General features: G+C 35.1%; 1 long non-coding RNA gene across 2 annotated transcripts in view; it reads left to right on the top strand.

The window, feature by feature from the left end:
* LOC141422445 (uncharacterized) overlaps positions 1–14,300 on the top strand; it is a 178,865-nt gene extending 164,565 nt beyond the window's left edge. For both annotated transcript variants that reach the window (XR_012446989.1, XR_012446980.1), the window contains one exon: positions 14,099–14,300. This is a non-coding gene — a long non-coding RNA (uncharacterized lncRNA). The remainder of the gene's footprint in view (positions 1–14,098) is intronic.
* The last annotated feature ends 8,161 nt before the right edge of the window (positions 14,301–22,461 follow it).

The following is a 22,461-nucleotide window of genomic DNA, read 5'->3' as shown; positions in this document are numbered from 1 at the left end:
TCTAAGAGTTGCCTAAAAGATTTCTAGGGTCATGTCAAACTAAAATCAAATCCTCTATGTCTATGAAATAACAAGGTTATCTTAATATTGTTCTGCTCTGAGTAACATCTACAAAAAACCATTACAGAGAAAGATTTTATCAAAGAAATTATTTGTGTTTTCTGCTGATCTTGTCAAGCTTTAGTACTACTAAATCAGAGTTCATTTACATATTTGCTTATAAGGATGTTATGTTATACTTTATCTAAATATGGTACAAACATTTAAAAGGTTCAAAGTGTCAATTTATATAAAATAACGAGCTAAAGCTGTCTTTTATCCAAGAGTGTTACATTTAAATCCTGACAGCCACTTCCTCCCACAGGTCACTTACCTAGGTGTGGCCTTAAAGGGACAGACTCACTCTCTGAGTCATAAATGCATCAACCCAATCTTTCGTTTCCCAACCCCCATACCATATGACAGCTTACAGCTTTCCTGGCAGTTAAAGGATTTTGCAGAGTTTATATCCCTAGGTATGTATTCCCTGAACAGACACCTTTTTTTCTCCTCCTAATATTTCTAGTTGGGTCTTAGATAATGTATGTCCAAACACTTCTCTTAGAAAACTTGACTCCAACAGACTTTGCTCCTCTGGCTGACTACCTGCCTTCTCAGGGAACTTCTCAGAGAGCATGCAAACCAGATCCTGCCCCACCCTATAACAATTTCTGTTAAACCGGGGCATCTTGTTCTCCAAAAAGGATATTCTACCCTCTCCATTGGGACTTTGATAGTCATACTGCTGTCAGGCTCAATGGGTTCCCCCAATGGCTACACCTCTCAAGAAACAATTAGAAAATGGAGCAGGGAATTGGAGGACTCTTGAAATTGTCTAGGGAACAACATTTCACGGTGGTTCTCCTGGCCAATGCCCATCCTGATGCCCATGTTCTCGCTCTCCTATACTTAAGCTTCCTCCCTTGTATCATACTGCATGTCTGCTCTTGCTAATCAAAAATTTAACCAGTTGTACCTCCAGGGCTACCAACCTCTCCAAAACTGCCCTGAAAACTACTGTGAAGGCCCCATCCAAGACACCACAGGAGCCTGAGGATCCTGCCCCATACAATGCCCCCTGCCAACAGGAAGCAGTTAAAGAGATGAATGCTTTGCCCCAATTCCTGATCCTCAGCCCCTACCCTCATCATTATTAAAGAAAAAATGGGGGAATGATAGAACAATAATGTCACCATTTTGTGAATCAGCCAAAATGGCAGCCCCGCCCTTAAACAAGTTCCTATGCTCTAAGACAACCCCACCCCTACCAGAGACTACTGCACATGCGCTAACCTCCTTACCCTCCCCCTTCTATAAAAGCCACTGCTTGTCCAGACTTGGGCTGCACCATCTTTTCCCCAGCCAGCCTGGCAGTTTGGGCCTGCCATTAAACTTTGCTCTATGGATGTGAAACCTTTCTCATGAGCTTTCTTTGAGAGCGGGCGTTTTTCCTAACATAAACATTAATATATTTAGGGTTTAAATGTAGAAAATTGAAGAGAGGAAAAATAATTGATCAATATATACAGGGAAATAGTTATATAAATGTAAGGAAGATATATTTATAACTATTGTAGTCCTCATTTCATGTCTTATGATGTACTCCTAACTGGTATTCATAACTATCTAGCCCAGGAATCCATTCCATTTCCATTTTATCTAAGCAAATTCAGCCCTTTGTGGTTCTTTTCTGAGGTATGAACCAAACCTTTGTGTCTACAGATTCTGGGTCACTCATAATTGTGTATATGTTGGGATATTGAAACTTTACATTGACTTTTATCACACATGAGTAGTGTGTGATAAGAATAGTTCAAAGAAATTTCCTCCCTCCTAGACTTACTTCTCCTTGTGTATTTGTAACTGAATTTCCTTCTGAGAACAAAAGTCAGTAACTGCAGCCAATAAGACCCCTTAATAACCCCAGATGCTCTTTCATCTGTTGACTTATAGTCATGAGAAGCCCAGGTGGCAGTTTCGACTTCCAGTTTAATAGAGCTCTTCCTGAGATTCCTGGTGATAGTATTTCTTTCTTAGGAATGAGGACTCCTTGACCAATAGAGATTTGATCAAAAATTTTTCTAGTAAATTGTTGGAAGCAATAGAAGGGAAAACAGCTCTTTGTCTCTACTCCCTGACTCCTAGATCCATGGATTTTGACAACTGGAGAAACCTTATCATATATTGCTTGTTAAATTGGCAAATGTACTGGGGACATTAGTCTAACTTTACAATGTTTCACCACTAGCTGGCATGATAATCAATTCTTCAGAAGTCCATTCTAGTGCTACACCAGGTCAGCTACTTCAGGGTGATGGATCAGAGACTCAAAACTAATGAATTTCATGTTCATGGAGCCATTGCATCACTTGATTTACTATAAAGTTAGCTTCTTGGTCAGAAGCAATGCTGCATGGAATACCTAGGTAGCAGCATTCCTGAAGTCCATGGATAGTAGTTTTGGTAGGAACATAGCAGACAGAGAGTACATTTCTACACCCTTGACAAAATGTCTGCAGTGAGAGCAAAGATTTGTTTTTTTTTTATAATGGAAATGATCCAAAGTAATCATTCCCCCCAGGAAAATGAAACCTAATCAAGACTCAGTGTCGATCTCTTATTAAAAAATTAGGCTCTCAAGAATGTTTGTAATTAGATTGGCTGTGTGAGAATAAGCCCATTCTGCTGAATCTATATATTATTTCCATACTTAGACAATGGTTACTTTTGTAATGATCACATTGGGAAAGGCTATTAGGAGAGGACATAGGGGAAAAAACTGGTATGAAAGGATAAATGAGCTGATCCATTTGATATTATACTGTTCCTTTAGTAAGATTTCTCCTTAAGAATTTGCCCAGGATTTTTAATCAACAGTTTTCTTTCTTTTATACTTTTATTGTTTTACAATAGCTGGTAGAAATTGTTCTGTGGCCAGACATTCTTGCCAGCAAAGTGAAGTGACCAGGTGCATTACTCAAAGTTGTGCCTCCTGGGAACTGTTTTATCTACCCCTGTGTGGAGCACTGACAGCATAAAACTGACAACTTCAACTCCTCACCAGCAGGTTGCATCTGCCCATTGCTCAGCATGCAGTGTAACACAGGTTCAGTTTTTTGTTCATCTGGGAACTGTTTATATAACTTCACTTACAGGTTGTATCAGGCCTTGAAGTCATGGACATTAGAGCTATTTACCCATGCTAACTGTCTTCAGGACATGCTAGAGCTGGATCAGGCATATTTTATTTCCCAGATCTTTCTTCACGGTGTTGCAACACACTTTGCCCAAGACTCAGAGAGTTTATGTGGTGCAGTAGAGTTGGAGTTCTAGAAGCTATGGCCTGAGGGCTGTCCTCCCCAACAAGTGATATGGACAGTGATATGGACCGCCACCATGACTGACACCCCATGCAGAACTCCATAGCATACACAATCACTTTGTGTGTCTACTATGTTTTAATTCTTTAGTATGTCACACATAAGTTTCTCCTGAAATATTTATTTCCAAATGGCTTTTCAACATTTTTTTCATTAGACCATTTATATTTCCCAAGATTATAAACAATATTGACTCAAAACTTCTATTCTGAGTTATGCTGACAGACTCTGGAGCCTAGAATTCTATGGAAAGTTATCGTAATAAAACAATACACGGTGTCTCCCAAAAGATCAATGCCAGTCTTCACCTAGATGAAAGCAAAGAAGAAAAGTTAGATTTCCAGAAATAAAATCCCAGGTTTTGAACAGAATACATTTTTTCAAAGTAGTAAATATTGTAAGACATTTCAGCCATGCTGAATACCAAAATGTGTTAATTTCCAAGGACTTCAAATATGACTCTTGTTGTCAACAACAAATAGGTCCTCACTGCCCTGCAATACATATTCAATACCGCAAGATGGTAAGCCAGACACTTGGTCGCCATCCCCTGAAGAATTTTAGCATTTGAAATAATGGTAGGAAGTTTTAACTTCAAATCTCTCATTCTAGAGTTAGAAAAATAGAATCATTTTTAGCATTAGCTAGGGAAAGGACTAGTATAAAAATTAGATGCTCTGGCTTCTGGGTCAAATTCAAAGTACTCCTCCTTTTAGCAAAATAAGCTATGTTCTGTTAAATCAGCTGTATTGAACAATTACTAGCAAGGTAAAATGGATTTTGATGGAAAAGTAGAAATGAGCAATAATTGTTTTGTCTTTTCTTAGGGTGAAGCCACAGCACTTTCTAGATCATTCATGTTTTTATTCAGGGTTGTGAGATTAGTTCTGGTGGGTGGATTGTGAAAGGAAGTGATGTGTTACATTCAGACATAGCAGCAAAGGTCCCATTCTGCTTCCTTCTTCCTATCAAAGTGAAGAGGAAAGTATCCTGCAGTGATAAAAAGTCTGTGACTCACTCTATCTGCACCCTGAGTTTTTACCTGGAGACAACCATGGAGTTACAGTGCAAGTGAAAAATAAATGCCTATTTGTTAATAGTACTGAGATTTGAGGGCTTGGTTATTCGCTATAGCTCCCACACTCTATCCTGTACTGACATTTTAATGTACATGTATTTAAAAATGTAAGTGCTATGTAGAGATTTAGACAATGACTAATGAAGAGTTACCAGTTCTAATTTGGTCAAAGATCAGCTTAACCTTGACGCATTAGGTGCTCTAGGCACAAGTGCCCAATTGTAACCTATGTTGGAAATAACATGTTTACATATAGAATATTTATTTAATATTTTATTGAAAAGTGAATATAAAATGATGATAATTTAGATTCTATCAGATATGAATCATGTAATTTTTAATATCAGTTATCAAACCTCTTATAAAGTGGGGTTAGGTGTTATCACTTCTGGACATCACTGAGCCCAAGTGTTCCATCCTCTTTTCGACTCTACTGCACAACATGAATGGCTATTCCTCCAGGGATCTTACATTTGGGGATGGCACCTGCCAGTCCATGAGAACTTTCCTAATATGATAATGGGCATGTAAACAACAAGAAATAGACTACCTTCTTGAGAATCATTAGAGATGATCAGTTTGCAATACTATTTTCACTTGTTAACAGAAACTTAATACATGTAAAATGTGTAGTTTATATAAAGTTTGTGGAAACCCACAAAAATGTCTTTCAAAGTTGAAGATGGCAAGCACCATTGACATAAGATTCTTAGATCTTTTGTGTGTTGGTGTAACTGTGATTGTTAATATATGTTCCATAAATCCCTGGTCACATTATAAATTTAAAATTTCGTTGTTATTCTCCTAATAATTATCCCCAATCATTGTATCTAGAGGTGGTCAGCCACGTGTGCTCCATTTGTTTTTTTCACTCAGACAGCTGTTCTACACTTGCATGTTCACATTGGTCTCCAGATGGTCACACCGTGTGCTCCAGTGCAAGGATCTCAATAAACATTCTAGGCAAAAAAGTAAGAACGGAAATATAGCCAGTGGGCACACCCACTTTTAAAGAGTGCTCTCATTCCTACCTAGGCTTTTTTTTTTTTAATTCATATGTGCATACAATGTTTGGGTCATTTCTCCCTTCTTCCCCCCACCCCTTCCTTCCCCTCACCCATTGCCCCCCCACCCCGGCTCCCTTCCTTACCCCCTCTTACCCCTCAATACCTAGCAGACACTATTTTGCCTTTATCTCTAATTTTGTTGAAGGAGAGTATAAGCAATAATAAGAAGGAACAAGGGTTTTTGCTAGTTGAGATAAGGATAGCTATACAGGGAGTTGACTCACATTAATTTCCTGTGCGTGTGTGTTACCTTTTAGGTTAATTCTTCTTGATCTAACCTTTTCTCTAGTTCCTGGCTTTCTTATGAGCCTCATTGACATATGAACTAAATTCACATGGCTCTATCAGCTTCACCTAAGCCACCTAGCCTCTCTCCTTCCCTTTCTGTGTTGATACAAATGACACCAGTCAAACAAAAAACAAACAAGAAACAAAAACAAAAACAGGAGAGTGTGAACATTTATGGAAGGCAACCAATTTTTCTAGCTGATTATGGAAAATCCAAATGTTTATAGCAAAGTTAGTGATCCAAGAAAGTAGGTTTTGTTTCTTATTTCTAAGGACATGCTTGTTAAGAAAGAAAGAATGAAGGAATGAACATACTTTAGAGTGCTTTTAGCTTGTAACAAGGCAAAATTCCCTTTTCCCTCTTTGCTTATTTCTTATATAAAATTATGTTATACAATGTAATGTTGGTTGGAAAAGCTGTGTTTCTGCTTTCACTGCAGGTGGATGGGGGAGGTACACACCTGAACATGCTTAGCTTGCCTATATGTGTGGATTAGAGAATGAGAGATTTGGGATCAAAATTAGAATTGACCCACTTTTTTATCAGTAGTTTAAATTGTTTCAACCATAGACAGGCATTAGATATATTCACCTGCTAGAATACATAAATATTAGTATGAGAAATAACTTCAGAGCTCATGCATGCTGCTTCACAGATGAAAATTGACTCATATCAAATAATCATGTTTATAGCTCCTATTAATCACTTTTGAAGTAGCTAAAGTATTTACAGCTAGAGTCCTTGCTGGGGAAAAATATGTATTCACCCTATACAAAGAGGCCTGCCAATTAAGATTTGCAAAATCACAATGTGCAGACTCGCAGGCAACTCTGGTATTCTGACTCTTTGTTTGGTGTTCCTCCTGCTATATCATGCTGGCACTCTGAGTGCTTCCTGAAATTACTATGTTTGAAAATCACATTGGAAATTATTTAAAAATTTCAATTTCTTGGGGCACACTTCCATGAGACTCTGATTCAGTGTCTTCTTGGGACCCACGAAACTACATTTTCAACGAGAATCATTCTAATGCAGGTGGTATTGAGATCACAAACCTAGGAACACTAAAATAAATGAAATGAGGCTTAAATTTTATAGCTCATGTTAGAGCTCATGAAAATTCTTAACAAATAGAGACCTACAAAAAAATTAGTGCATGAAGCTAAAGACAAGTGTTTTCCTGATTAAAAAATAAAAAGCACAATGTTTAAATATGAATTACCCTACTAATGCTCACTATGATAGTACATATGCCTGATATGCTTCATTAAAAGACACATTTTATAAGCTCTGTGCCACATGCATAGATAATTTATGTAATCTAATTGCACTGGAACAGGGGATTTTGTTGCAGAATACCAGCTGTGGCTGCTGTCCAGGGGAGAACTCAGAGTTCCAAGTGCTCAACATTTGCTGCTTGATTTCATGTAGCATTTAATTGGTTGCTCAGAAATATACTGCAATGAACATTAATCAGCCTTTAAATATTTTCCTTGAATGAGGAAATTATGAATAAATTCATAATTTTTGGTGCTAAAGAACAAAAGGAAAGAATGCTAAGAACAAAAAAAAAGAGAGAAGGACTTGATTTGACAGTAATAAAGTTGCACTGGCCAGAATCATGCTAGTTGCCTTAAAAAGGTTTTCTTTCATTTTCACACTAATATTTTGGAAGATGATTCTCTATTTTATAGCATAGAAACTTGGGACTCAAGGAGATAAAATAATAAGTCCCCATTCAACATAAGAATTGAAAAAAAAAAGAAGTAAGAATTGAAAACCAAGACTATCCATGGAAAAGTATGATCTTCTTAACAAATTATGGTCTCTGTCTCTCTCTCACCATACCATTGCCTGTTTTTTTCTCTGCTTTATTGCTTTCTGTACAGTGACCTATTTATCATTATCCTTTAATTGAAAACAGTGTTTTTGGCAGGTTTCCTAAAACTGTACTGTACTATAACTTACTCAACAAAGAGTAATGGATTTTTAAAGTGAGACTGTTACTTTGAAGAAACATCAAAATCTCTCCTATAATATGTAAACGAGTTCAGACCCAGGGAAATTAAACAACTATTTACACTGACATAGCAAGTTTCATGTAATGAAATATTTTGACTCAAAATTTAGGTTAAAGACTACAGTTAAATACTGAATGAGCTGAAGTATAACACAAATGGGTAACTAAAATAAGGAGAAAAATCTATCTACAGAGCTAATCTGATTCATGCACTGACAAATTCCAGAATTAATTTTCTTTTCTGGAGATTGATGCTACTTTGTAGTATAATAGGTATATTTCTGAATGAAATTGGTTCAACTATAAAGTTTGCCTCTAACAGATTCTCTAAGACCATGGCCCCAGCTTTGTATGAGCAAGTCCAAATTACATTTGACACATTTTAATAGCTACAAGCACGATTTACCAATGGATATCCATGTATTGTGGAGATGTCTTTGAAATTTTAAATTGACATTTGAAGTACTGAGTGATATATATTGAAAATTCAAATAATTACTAAGACTAAAATATTGTACTTAGCAATACTGCTGCAGATTTATCAAAAAGTCATATTTTTCAAGCCTTGTATTCAAGACATTTAAAAAAATACTGGAGTCATCCTTGTTATTTTTCCTCTTTTGAAAATTTTCATGAAAATGTTTTTATATTGCTCTATTTCAAACAGCATCTGTTGGTAAAATGACATCTCATTCAGTCATCTAAGGCAGCATAGCTTTGAATATGAGTCAGGTTTCTCCAAAGTCTTGTTCCCTAGGGTGATGCTACTGGGTGGCAGTGGAAGGAGGTGGGGCTGAAGAGAGGTCCTCAGGTCAATGGGAATGAGTCATTGAAGGGGATGGTAGAGCCCGGCCCCTACCTTGTACTTTTCTGCTTTCTGGCCATGAAGTGAGCAGTTTGCTCTGCCATCTACAGCCCACCATTGCATGTGGCATCCTAACCAGAAGCCTAATGGCAATGGCCAGTCACGGACTAACACCTCTAAAAGCATTAAGTTGACTATCAGTCACATTTGCATGAGGTTTTAACATAGACCACCTGGGCTCAAATCCTAGCTCTGCCATTAACCATTTGCCTTTGGGCAAGTGACTTAACATTTGTGACATCAGCTATTGCCATTATAAAATAGAGATATTATTACAACCTGCCTCTTAAGATTGTGGACATTAAAGGAGTTACTTCATAGACAACAATTTACCACACCATATAAGACATTGCCTAGAACATATGTACTAAATTTCTAACAGAAGTGAAGTATTTTCTGAAAGAAATTATCTCATATCCATCATTTAACATGATTAGCTGAAATCATTTTAATAACTGTGAAACTACTTTAAGTCAATTATTAACTGAAACCTATTTGACAGAAATTTATAATAAAAAATTTGGGGGTCTTTAATTTCTGTGGGGAAAGGGAAGAATTGATTAAGTAAAGATGGATTTTTAAGGCTTCTTTTAGTCTTGTAGTAATGTGTAATCTTTTCATAACTAGAGTAAGTGTTCATCTTCAGAGATCCACATGCCAGACTTGCCAGAATGTATTAAAAAGAAAGCAGAGAGCTAGGAAGCTTTCTCTGTCTCTCTCCCTGGAAACAGAGCCCACCTTCCACCTCAGGACTGGCTGTACCTAAACCTAAAAGATGGGTTATTATATCAGACTAGAGAATCCATCACCTTCCCTGATACTTTCTGCAACATTTAATCCTTCTATTGTGGGAGTCAAAAATTTAATTCAAAAATGAAAATTTAATTTAACTTGATGAAAGAGTAATTCACACTTCTGCCTGAATCTCTTAAAAATTATAAGCTAAGTGTTTAACAAATGCAGACTCCTAATTTATAATTTCAACAAGTAGAAATAAAGTAGGTTATTACCAGTTTCCAATAATTTTTTTCACTTGCTACCCTCATCACCGATGTATTCAGGATAAATTAGTAAATAGCAGTATTGTCAAGAATGAGTACCTTATCCACACGTGGTTTTGTCTTATTAACTAGAGGTCATAACTTTTGCTGTTTTCTTTTTTTAACCTCTCTCAGTGATAAAGTCCATAAGTGGTAAAAATAGATTCAGAGTTTTATTCATGAAATCATTTATCATATATTGACTTGCCATTATAAAATATAACAAAAAGCTCAACTTACTGAGAGAATACAAGAGTCCTCACTTTTCAGATGGGATTGCATTATGTGTTACTGACATTGCACTAAGTCTTGGGTACACAATATCCAGGTTTTGAATAAGTAAAATGAATTTGCCTATATTTTCTTGCCTAATGGAAATAAACATTATGCTACGGAATCAAAATATCTGAACAATTTTGCTTCCTTTCTCAACAAATGTGCCACTAATTTTCACTATTTGTTACTCTTTTTTTTTATTGTATTTTAGTCTACTTCACAAAGCACCTTTGATTTATATCAATTCTTCTTGCTATTTATTTTTGTGTGCATGTATGGGAAGAGTAAAGAAGGATTGTACATCAAACATCTGATTTTCCATCATAAAAGTAAACTATCTCACAATAAAACTGTATTACTGCCAAATACCCACCTCTTACTTACTGATAGACTGGGTATTCAGTGTCACAGGGCACTGTAATAAAAGTATAGATCTCCAAATGCTGATACCCAGGATGTCTGGGGTGAGGCCACAGGGCAGGATTGTTGCTTTAGATAATAATAATAAGATAATATCTACAACTGATAACAAAAGATAAGCAGTGTTTTTATTGAAAAACAGGCAACGACTTGCATTAGCCCTGTGCATATCTTGTCTAATTTGCTTGCGGGCACAACTTAACGTCATTTTGATTCTACCTCTGCTAGTGATCAGCTCCAAGATTATAAATGCCATATTTTATAACAATTTGCTAAATTTATAACTTCAGATGTTACCCTTGATTTGTCATTGTGAAATATCTATGAGGTGTTATTTGGTAAGGAATGATTTTGTTTCCTGACATGTTCCTCATTTAATTTGGAAATCCACCTGCAATAAAAATTTTTACATGATTCAAACATATTTTCTCCCATCCAAGCTTCAGGAAATTACTACAACTGCACTTTTATGACATCATAAGAGATTCTAGCCCAAGGATAAAGCTAATTCTGTGAAGAGCAGAGGAAGAGAAAGAAAACAGACTATTGGTGATGTAATTTGAGCCAAACTCTTATCTCACCTAACCTGAAACTCCACAACTAGACTTTTTGTTTAGAAGACATTAAGTTGCATTTATTTTTCTGTTTGAATTGGCTTTCTGTAATAAATAACTAATTGTAAATTAGTTGAATTGGATGACTTAATATTGCATATAGTAATTATTTCAAAAATTGAAACTATAATGATATCAGATAAAAATAAGTTCTTTTGTGGATACTTTATTAAGTAAAATTATACTTTAAAATAAATATATGGGAATATACAGGAAAATTTTTTGAAAGAAGGATGATGAAAATAGGAAAGTTACAAAAATATTTTTAAAATCTAAAATAACTCAATTTGACTGGTGTCCTTATGAGACAAAGAAATACAGACACAGATATTATTGCAAACAAGTTACCAAAAATATGATCCAAAGAAGCAAACCTAATCAAAATTTAAAATATCTATTTTCCAAAATATACTATTAAGTGTCTGACAAGATAAAGGTATATTCAAGAACTATATGCCCTCTGACAGACTTGCACATGAAATATGTAAAGATCTATGAAAACCCAGTAACAAGCCTGGCACAATAGAGTGGCTAAATCTTGTAATCCCAGCTACTCAGGAGCAGAGACTGGGAGGATTGTGGTTCTAGGCCAGTCTGAACAAAAAAAGTTAGCAAGACCCCATCTCAACCAATGGCTTGGCAAAGTGGCAGGTGACTGTCATTGCCTGTAGGCCTGTCAGACAAAAAATGAGATCCTATCTCAAAAATAACCAAAGCAAAAAGAGCTGGTGATATGGCTCAAATGGAAGATTGCCTGCCTAACTAGCACGAGGCCCTGAGTTCACAAACAGTAGCAGTAAAAACAAAACAAAACAAAGAACCTTCAATAGCAAGAAAACAAAGAACCCAGTGCACATAAGGACACAATATTGAATGGTCACAGAAGATATAAAGATGACAACAAGCACATAAAAGATGCCCATTCTCATTAGTCACCAGGGAAATGCAAATTACAACCATAATGAGACAGAACCACAGACCTATTATAATTGCTAAAATTGAAAAGGTATTGGTGAGGATTTGGAGAGATTGGAATTCTCATATATTGCTGCTGGGAATGAGAAATTTTTAAACTACTTTGGAGAGAAATGTTACAAGACATTAAATGTATGCCTTTTGTATGATCAAGCCACTCCATTTCTACATATTTACCTAAAAGTAATCTGCAAGAACTATCTTAGATTGTGTTTAGATGTTCAGAACTTTTTATGTAAAATATAGAAAGATATCATCCAATGTCCATCAGTGGGTGAATTAACAAGAAGGATCATATCTACCTAACAGCATAGTATTCACCAAGAAAATAGAATGACATTGATAAATTCTACACTAGAGATGAATTTTAAATAACTATACCTAGTGAAAGAAGTTAATAATGTATATGTGTGTTATTTCATTTTTCATAATTTCTGCAACATGCAAATTAATTCATGGCAACAGAAAGCAGATTAGTGGTAACCTAGGATAGTGTGGAGGGTGCAGCAAGAGAGGAGAGAGGGATTATAAAGAGTTAAGAAGGAGATATTTTAGGGTAATTTGTATCCTCATTATCTACATTATACCAGTGGATGAGTGTATACCAGTGGATGTGTATATATACATATATATATGCACATATAAACATATACATATATATAAATGCAGTTCATCGTATGTTAATTATGCATTGATGAAGCAGTTAAATCACTAAATAATAAATTAGAAATTTTCTTGTTTCTAATTACTTGAAAATTAACAAGGATAATTTATACTTCCAAAAAATACATATAGCAAGTCACACTTAAGCTAATAGGAGTTTACATGGATAAATGATTATCTTCCGACTTAGTCCTTAGCAACTGACAGTCTTTTGATTTGAAATCCCACATATCAAAGTACTTGGAATGCTGTAGATGTATTGAGTATGATTTAATAAAGTCTGATGATACACAGTTTCATAGTATTTGTGAGGTTTAGCTAAGCAAAGAATAATCTAAACTGTGAGTTTTATTCCCGTCTTGGTGTTAACTCCATTGCATTGAGTATGGTTGAAACTATAAAAGAAAGAAGGAGTTTTTACTAAGGTACATGGCTGCACTACTACAACTAAACATTGATATAATCTTTTGTCTGGACATCATTCTTAGAGTTTGCTATCACTCTTACTGAGTTAATATTGAAAAAATTAAACTACACACAGACATTAATGTGAATATTGCACTCAAGACTCAATCCATACTATTTCCTTTCATGCCCTAATGTGGTTGCCTATGACTGATAGAAAATACTAATTCTGCTCTAGGCTTCTCTAATTTCATTAATCCTCTCATTTACTTAAAAGTTAAAATTTATTCTTTTCTGTTCTGATATATTTGTTCTTTGCAATTTATGTTAATTTTTCTGGTTCTACATCAAGATGTCTTATATTCATGAAATTGAATTTTACTCCTCACTTATTCAGATACTAAGAGTTAGTTGTCATCATAAAGATATCACATTCCCTCCTTTCTGAGTTATTTTTGTTTGATGGTAGAGATTTATGCATATCTTATTTTTCCAAGCTTCTGTGTTTATCATTGGCTCATCCTACTCAATGGTACCACCTTACAGTACTTCTGTATTTCCACAGCATGATATGCAAAACATAAACACATGGCAGATGTTATAAATTTGCCTAATTTGATTTGGGAAAAGAAATTGGGTCATTTATCTTAGTGAATTCAAAATGTGGTTTCAGTGGAATTTGTTTTTGTAAAGATTAACAATTGAGACAAGTTCTGACAGCTTAACTTTGAAAAATTTTCCTCAGAGCTCTACTCCTCTATGGTCAGGGAGGTTTGCTCTGGTGAAAAATTCTGAGTACATTTTCAGAATAGATTTTTATCAATTACAAAGTTATCCCAGAACCACCAAACTCTTGGCAGTGACTTAATTATAAGACCAATTAGATGCACTGATTTTGTTTTGTTAGAACTAATTGCTTAAAATCCATCATAGTCCACCATTTATTAATTCATTTTTCTTATTCCAGAATTTACTGATTTGAGTGGGAGAAGGACATTGGAAATGTAACATGAAAGAAGCATCTGTGTTCAAATCTTCCAAAAGATCATCAGTATTGAAGACATTGAATTGAACTTCTCACCAAAATCCTGGGATGATCTCTCAACAAGTTTAAAAACTCCAGAGATAGTAGGGAATACCAGTAATAAAGAATACATGTTTGTAAGATACTAATCTGAGTGTGGAGGTTTTGTAATCTACTGTTCTTAGATGTAGGAAAACTCTAGAATCTGCCCCTTTTAGGCAAGATGAGAGGTCAGAGGTGGGCACAGGGGACATAAGGTTTAAGCCTCCTATTGAATAAAGTAAAATTTAATGTTGGCACTATTTTTATACAATAAAACAGAGGAAGGAAGTACACTGTTTCTCTAAGCCTTTATTACTTAGTAGTTCTAATTTTTCTAAGCATTCATGTAATTTTTCAGGACTGTTAAAGGAACCTACATTTTTTCTAACATAATTTAAAAAACTATACATTCATAAACTAAAATTAAAACACCATGAAATCATGCTTATTAATTCCTCTCTTTTTAGTCAAACCAGAGATAAGCATGAAGACAGGGTATGGATAGATTACATTTCTCACTTTCATTTTGCTGTTCTTGTTGATTTTTTTTATGACCTGGTTTTTAAGTTTAAAAAAATGCAGTTTAATATTTTCTCAATGTTTTTGAAACTGTTTATTTGAGCTAGATATTCTTAGGTACTCACATTATGACAGAAAATAAAAAGTTGATCAATAAATCCCCAAAAGTCCCCAAGAGAGGAGAAAAAAGTGGAAGAAGAAAAACACAAAAATAACAGGAGAAGCAAGTGGGAGCTGACTTTAGAGAAATATTAAATTATCATTGACAAAATGTAATTATCATTCCTTTGTAAGGATGAAAGAAAGATTATATGCAGAAACCATTTTCACACAGGCATAAGACACTCACACAAACACTGGCACACACATACAGACATATGCAGGAATGTAGAGATTTATTTTAGTTGGTTGAGATTATGTTAAAAATTCTTTAGCATAATATTGGAATTGTACATTGTGCTTGATAAGACAGATCTAGTATTTGATATTTGTGGTTAATATAAATAGAAAATAGCCACAAGGCCACTAGTGTCTTGTCTAAAACCAATTTCATGGGGAGGAATAAGAAACACAAGAGCTGTCCCAATCCCACTGCCACCAATCACAAACACTGCATCTTTACCTTAATAATTAAATTGACAGTAGAAAAAGAAGAGTTTGAAAACAGGATCCAAGCTCACCTTGTTATCTAATCATTCAGACCCCTGTGGAAGAAGTCATCAAGTTGCTTCTATGTTCTTCCAGTGTGAAGCACCCCAGGCCAAGCAGCAAGGAGTCCAAGCAGCAAGGAGTCTCCTTCATTCTGGAAGGAGAAGCAATGACATAAGCAATGAACTTAAATGAAATAAAACCTTTGGAACATGAATACAGCTCAAGGCGATTGTTGTGGGGTGTATCATATAGACATTCTGGCATAGACTAGGGAAGATCAAAGCTTAGGTCTACTCTGAGAGCTGTTCTCTGAATGCTTGGGAACCTGAAGTTGTTAATCATGACTTAAAATGCAGGGGCAACAGCATCCAGTGCATCATTTAACAGTTATTGTGGTCAACTTAGGTCTAACGAAAACAGTCAGAAGCATTGTTGAGAACCTGTCAAGGTTAGTAAAGTCGTGTGTGTGTGTGTGTGTGTGTGTGTGTGTGTGTGTGTATGTGTGATTAATCCTTCTATAAGATTTTTCAAAAAAAGATATCCTCAGATGAACTCTTTATTTGCCACTTCAAAATATAGCCAGATTTCCTCACCTTACTCAACAGGAAGGAGTCCAAAATTTTGTCGGTGTATGACAGTAATCTAGTGTGATCTATTACTGCTATTTGTTTTGCTTCCTGGGTCCAACGCAGGAGCAAATTTTGTCAGCTGTGTCTTCAAACTACATATACAATCGGGCATGAGTAATATTTGGTATATTTACCTTTTACCTTCTCATCCAACTATTTCATCTCTGAACAATTTCACAAGCTTCCTGACTTGCTAGACTAGGCATTTAATTTACAGCTAGCAAGCAGAGAAGTCCTGTTAAAATGTGGGTTAGAGTATGTTATTTCTGTGTTCCAAATACCCTAGTGGTTTCCCATTTTGTGAGGAGTTATAAATTTAAGCCTGATGTGGGAGTGCACGCCTGTAAACCCAGCACTGGGAGGCTGAGAAGAATGATCAGCCTGGGCGGCATAGTGACGCCCTGTCTCAAAAATAGAGCAATTAATTAATTCAGAAAATGCATCTTTGTCTCTAAGACCATGCATAATGGGCCTTCTGGATACTTTTCTGACCTCAACAATTTTACTTTTTGCTCATGTAATCCAGTATATTGTTTTCTGAATGGCACAAAGTATTTCCGATTTGTGCTTATTTTCTGAATCAATGATTGAAAATGTACCATGAAAGAACAGCAAACTCTTGAATGTCTTGTGTTTTACATAATACACCTCAGGCACTTCAATATAAATATGAATTAATATTAAATAACCGAACTGATGGCAGGTATTATTAATTGCCATTTTATAGAGATGAAATCTGATGCTCGTAGGATTTAAATAACATACACAAAGACATCTGACCAATAATTGACTATTGGAGATTCCATAACCTCTTATTTGTTCCCTAAGCTCTGTTTTACATGTATCTCAATAGCAATCTATACTACAGCTGAGCAAATTCAAAGAACATTTGCAGTTGACAGAAACTGAAAACCATTTTAGAAAGCTGCAGCTAATCACTTCCATGACTTACTCACATGTAAGGAATACATGTTTTGCTAGATTTCCTATGCATTCATTGTCCTGATGAGGCTGCATTGAAACTAGGAAGTTATTCTTAATTTTATGTATATAATTCTAGCTTTAAGTGGTGGCAATTGGCCTGTTATTACAATTTCCCATTTGCATTCACTACCCCTTCATGGATATGTAGATACTATTTGGGCTCAATTTCCACTCATAGCTCTTGTGGACATAGATTTTTGTCTCTTTTAAATGCTGGCACATGTTCCCTAAGACCTTTCTAAGATTTCCAAGGATGGGTGCTATGGTTGTGATCAAGGAGAAATCCAGTTTCACATAACCTGCTCCTCCACCTGCCCAGGTGAACTACTGACACTTTGATCTTCCTTACTTGGGTCTTTCCATTTGTAAGGACAGGTCATTGCAGAGGCACATGGAGCTTCCCTGGATTTACTGTCTGCTCCCTGCTTCTAGGTTTAGTATGTGGTGAAGGCATAGCTTGCTCCAAGAAAATAGAAGCAAAATATCCCTGTTCAATGTTCTGCAAGACACAGAAAAGATGACAAGCATATTCACTCAGAAAAAACTAGGCTGCTTAAGTTAGCTGCTTTTCCCTGGGAGTCTTTGCAGTGCCACCTACCCTGGCATATGGCCCTGAACTCCAGCTGACCTCTGTGTACGGGGTCGACCATGTGTCACTAGGATGCTCTGACATTAGCCTGGCTCCATGCCTTCATCCAAAAGTAAATACAGGTGATAAGACAGGATAGTGTGGAGAGGAAACCAAAGCAGTAATTTTATTCTCATTGTAGCAGTTAGCTACAAGCTTTCCAACAGGTAAATAAAAACATGATATTATTCCGATTTATACTTTATTTGAAAAGGAAGAGGCAATTACTTATCTATGTATCTATATATTTATGCATCTTTGTATATATGTATCTATTATCTATCATCTATTTATCTATCTATCTATCTATCTATCTATCTATCTATCTACCTGTCATCTATCTATCTGTCTATTGACTATCTATAGCAGGTGGTATTTACATTAAAGCATTTCATTTAGCTTTTCTATTTATGTTGTTTTGAAAATTAGTGGAAACAAAACAAAAAGATCCAAGATAATAAAAATGAAAGAGGGATCCTAAGGAGGTGGAAGGGGAAGACAAATGGAGAGAGGAGGGGAAAGGGAAGATATGACCAATACATTATATGCTTAGAAAAATATCTTCATAAGACCCATTATTATGTTCAATTTAATAAACGCCAATAAAATATTCAATATTTTAAAAATTAGTGTAAACTTACTTCCACAAAATGATACTTAGTTCTACATGCTATGGTTCTAAGAAGTTTTTCATTAAGCATTTTTTAAGAAAACAGACATTCTTCCACAAAATATCAAACCTCAAATAATAAGTGTAAAAAATACTTACATTGTGAAATATTTCTCTCAGACTACATATGTTTTAGTAAGAAAATTGTCTGTGATAGTGACTTAAGAAGTCAATACTTGACTTAGAAAAGTTTTCATACTGACAGAGATCTTTAGCAAAGTCATTGTGTTTAAAAATTACTGCTGGAAAAGTAGCAAATATCAACTGAAACCTTAGATAGTCCAGGGCTATAATTTAAAAAGGCAAATGTGAAGTAAAATAAATATTCTCTTGTCCAGAAAAGCTTCATATACCAAGAGATAACTGCACGAGCTATTTTGCTAGCTAAAGCATCAAATGTAGTTTATGCTGTGCTTTTTCTTGTTAAGGTTATTCCCTTTAATGTTTACATGTCAATGTCATCTTAGGTTTTGTATTTTATGCTTTATATTTCATTTTAAAAGTTGACACTAAGTAGAGAGTGTGTACTTTAATGCACATTGATAAAAGTTACTTGTCGTCTATCCACATGCTCAGCTATAGTTATCTTTCATTCATGCAATTACTTCCCCTTTGAAACGATTAGATTCATTTTTCTCTATTTCTTTATATATTTAATTTCACATTTCTAAGATATGGTGATGATTTCATGTATCCCACTCACACATTTAATTATTTATTTAGCAATCATGTTTTTAGCTTCCAAGAATTCTTTCTTCTTAATTTATTGAGGCAATTATATTTTTAATATCCAAGAACTCCTTTTTTCTTATTCTCTTGTCTTATGATATAATATATTCTTAGGTCTCTCTGAGATACTAATTAGAGATTTTTTGCTTATAATAGTATGTTATGAAACCTCTTTTCTTTAAATCATTAATGTCTCCATTGGGTTTTTAATCTTCCTTTTTCCAGGTTGAGGGGGTAAGGAATGGAGTTCTTTCATGATTTCCTCAAATGGCAGAAGTCCATATGGTAGAGATCTATCTGTGTATCCTCATACTGAAGAGCACAGCAACCTGAAACTGACTGGGAGTCAAGTGTCAGGGTCATTGACTGATGGACTTAAGTAAAGACTGAAGAAATGTCTATATACTGGGGTTCATTTTTACAAGAATTGAGAAATTCTCAATTCTTGCCCATGGTGGTAGGTATCTAGTTGCTCAGAATGTTTGAAAAGAATGGGGTGTACTATTTCAAATAAATAAACTCCTCAGCCTCTACAGCTGCAGTCTTTCCTGTGAATTCTCCAGGACATACTTCCTCCAACAGGTTTTACCAATTATCCTCCTTCAGATAATGTGTTCAACTATCACATAACCTGAGAATCTCTAATGTATCCGTCTTATTATGGGTTTAAGATAAGCATAGCTTATATATATTTTATATATTTTCTTTGGCATGTTGGAGACAAAAGGAGAAACTCTTATTTGGTCAGTCTGGTGTCTTAAATTGGAAGATTTATTCCTAAAATATGTCATTTCTGGATTCATTAAAACTGCAGCTGTTTAGTATCCTTCATGATTTTAATAAATGTAATTATTTTCATTTTCTTATGATGAATTTTGCCTTTAAAATATATTTCTGAAATTTATCTACAAAGTATAATTAACTTGATGGCTTTTGGTTTCATATTAAGGTAACTACTTCCACAAATTTCATATTAGACATTCTTGAAAAAGTTTAACTAACCCTATATTGGAAATTTCAATCCGTGATTCTTAATATAGAGATTGAAGCATTACTGGAACATTTCAAATTAAACCATATGCATAAACTGGGAGTATAGCTCAGTGGTAGAATACATACATGTGTGAGGCCCTGGGTTCAAATGCTAGAGCCCCCCATAAAATTAAAAATAACGTATGGGAATTTACTTCTTCATTAGATTGGCATGTAAGTTATTAGAACTGCACATTTCATACATTCATATATTTGGTTTCTAAATCTCGAAAAAATGTGTTTGGCTTTGTTGAACATAATAGAGGACACCAATTATCACACTTGGTTAATTAGTATCAAGAGACTCAGTATAAGAAGGTACTCTCTCAACATGCATGCCTTGTATAGGCATAGCTACTGTTGAACTGTTCTAAAATAGTTAGGTTTGTTTTGACCTCACAGTTAAAAATAATCTAGTGTAAAATCATATAAAATTGAAAAGTTTTTAAGATTAGAGGCTAAACTGATGTAACTCTACTATTACCTGCCTTAACCTACCTTATTAGAATAAAATACACAGACATGTGTATTTGTACACATATGCACACATATATAAAGTTATAGAAAAATTTTTGGTGAAGATTTTGGAACTGATCTTTCCAATAATTGCCACAATGTTTAGACAGACATTTCCTAAGCTTAAAAATGGTGATGAAGAATGGACTGCAGGAGGTCCACGAGTTCCCAAAAGATGGGATTAGCTAGGAGGAGAAATGCACCTTCTTCCCCAGAAACCCTGATTGTGCCAGAGAGACACACTTCTGTTTCCCAAGAGACACCTTTTCATGCCAAAATTCTTCCCTCTGGCAATAAAAAAGCTATAAAACCTGATAACCAACCTGACTCAGCAGACTACTGGTTTCCAGGTCCCGATGCATGTCCCCCATGTGGCCTTTCCTTTCTCTTCTCTACAAATAACTCTTTTCTGACCTTTGATGCTAGAGTCCACCTTTGATTTTCATCTAAGCACTGAACAAAGACTCTCACCACCCAAAAGTTCAGCGTATCAGCGATGTCTCTTATATTACATGATGTGTAATATACATTTATTACATTAGATAATAACCACATTTATTCCATATTTATGGGCTCTGTGGCACTAATGTGGCTTACATAGTGTACATGTGAACAACAGCATTTAGAATAAGATTATAATTCAAATGTTTCAATGTTTGACATCAAAATTTTCTTTCCTATATTACTGTTTTCTGTCTATATATCTTAGATTTTCAGAATTACTTTTCTGCTGTTTTCATTTGCATTTAGTTTTCTGTAAAAATTTCAAAATCTTAATGCTTTTTGTTTTTATGTAAGTATTAATTTCTGAAATTATTCCCATCAGCTTTGATATACCAACCACTCAAGTGAATTTTAACTCATCTTAAGAGATAGTGTTACTTCTCATCAACTAGATGATATACAGTGATGCAAAACTGATATAACAAATAAAGTAATTTAGCAGCATATACAGTGACTTAGAGGCCCAGTCATTTACATTGCTTTTCTTTTCTCTGAAACCCTTTTTGTACCATAACCAATTATGCTCAGGCATTAATAGCAAACAAGTGTACCAGTGGAAAATGGCAAAAAGACTACCACATTTCACAAAGCCTGGGATATAGTTCAGTTCAAGCCTGGGATATATTTTTGTTGTATTTTAAAGCTTTGTTGGACCCTTTTTGTTTTATAAGAGTGCAAAGTGAATTTTTACACTTAAAAGACTTGACAGATTCTTGGTTATTGCTGTACACTCAACCTGTCACTTGTCATATCATTCTGTATTTATCTAGTTGTTTGCTCCTCTTCATGAATTTGGAACTCACTAGGTGGAGGGGGAAAAAACTCTAAAGTATCTCTATTCCATGACTTTACTGAGGTCCCTGCACAGACAACAGTGTTCAACATCACACCTTCACAGTTCCTATGAGTCCTGACTCCAGCACGATGTGTCATAGATGACAGCACACTCCAGAGAGACTTCCCAGATTATTCCAACCTTGTCACTCCTTTGCCCTGATGCCTGTGACCATGTTTTCACACCTATCTTAAAGAGTGTCACACATACTTAATACATTCACTTTTGCCACACATCTTTAAGTTGCTTTTCTAAGAGTAGCATCGAATATGACATTATTTCATCACTCGGGAAATTCAATTATTGATCCAATCTAGCTTCTTCTATGAAATGAAATGAGATAGTGGATTACACACAATTAAAAGAAATATACAAGAACCATGTAAAAAATTTCCACATTTTATTGGTTATTTTTAAAAAGTAGTCTGGTTTGGGGTTGGGATATAGCTCAAATGGTCTAGCATCTGCCTAGCAAGGGCAAGACACTGAATTCAAACCACAGTACTGCCAAAATAAATGAAAGATAAACAGAAATAGTACTGTGGGCCATGTAAGCAAATGGAAAAA

The sequence above is a fragment of the Castor canadensis genome, chromosome 4 (genome assembly GCF_047511655.1).
Source record: "Castor canadensis chromosome 4, mCasCan1.hap1v2, whole genome shotgun sequence".
Classification (NCBI taxonomy): domain Eukaryota; kingdom Metazoa; phylum Chordata; class Mammalia; order Rodentia; family Castoridae; genus Castor; species Castor canadensis.
The sequence above is the reverse complement of the archived record's forward strand: the minus strand, read 5'-3'. Positions and strand labels throughout refer to the sequence as shown.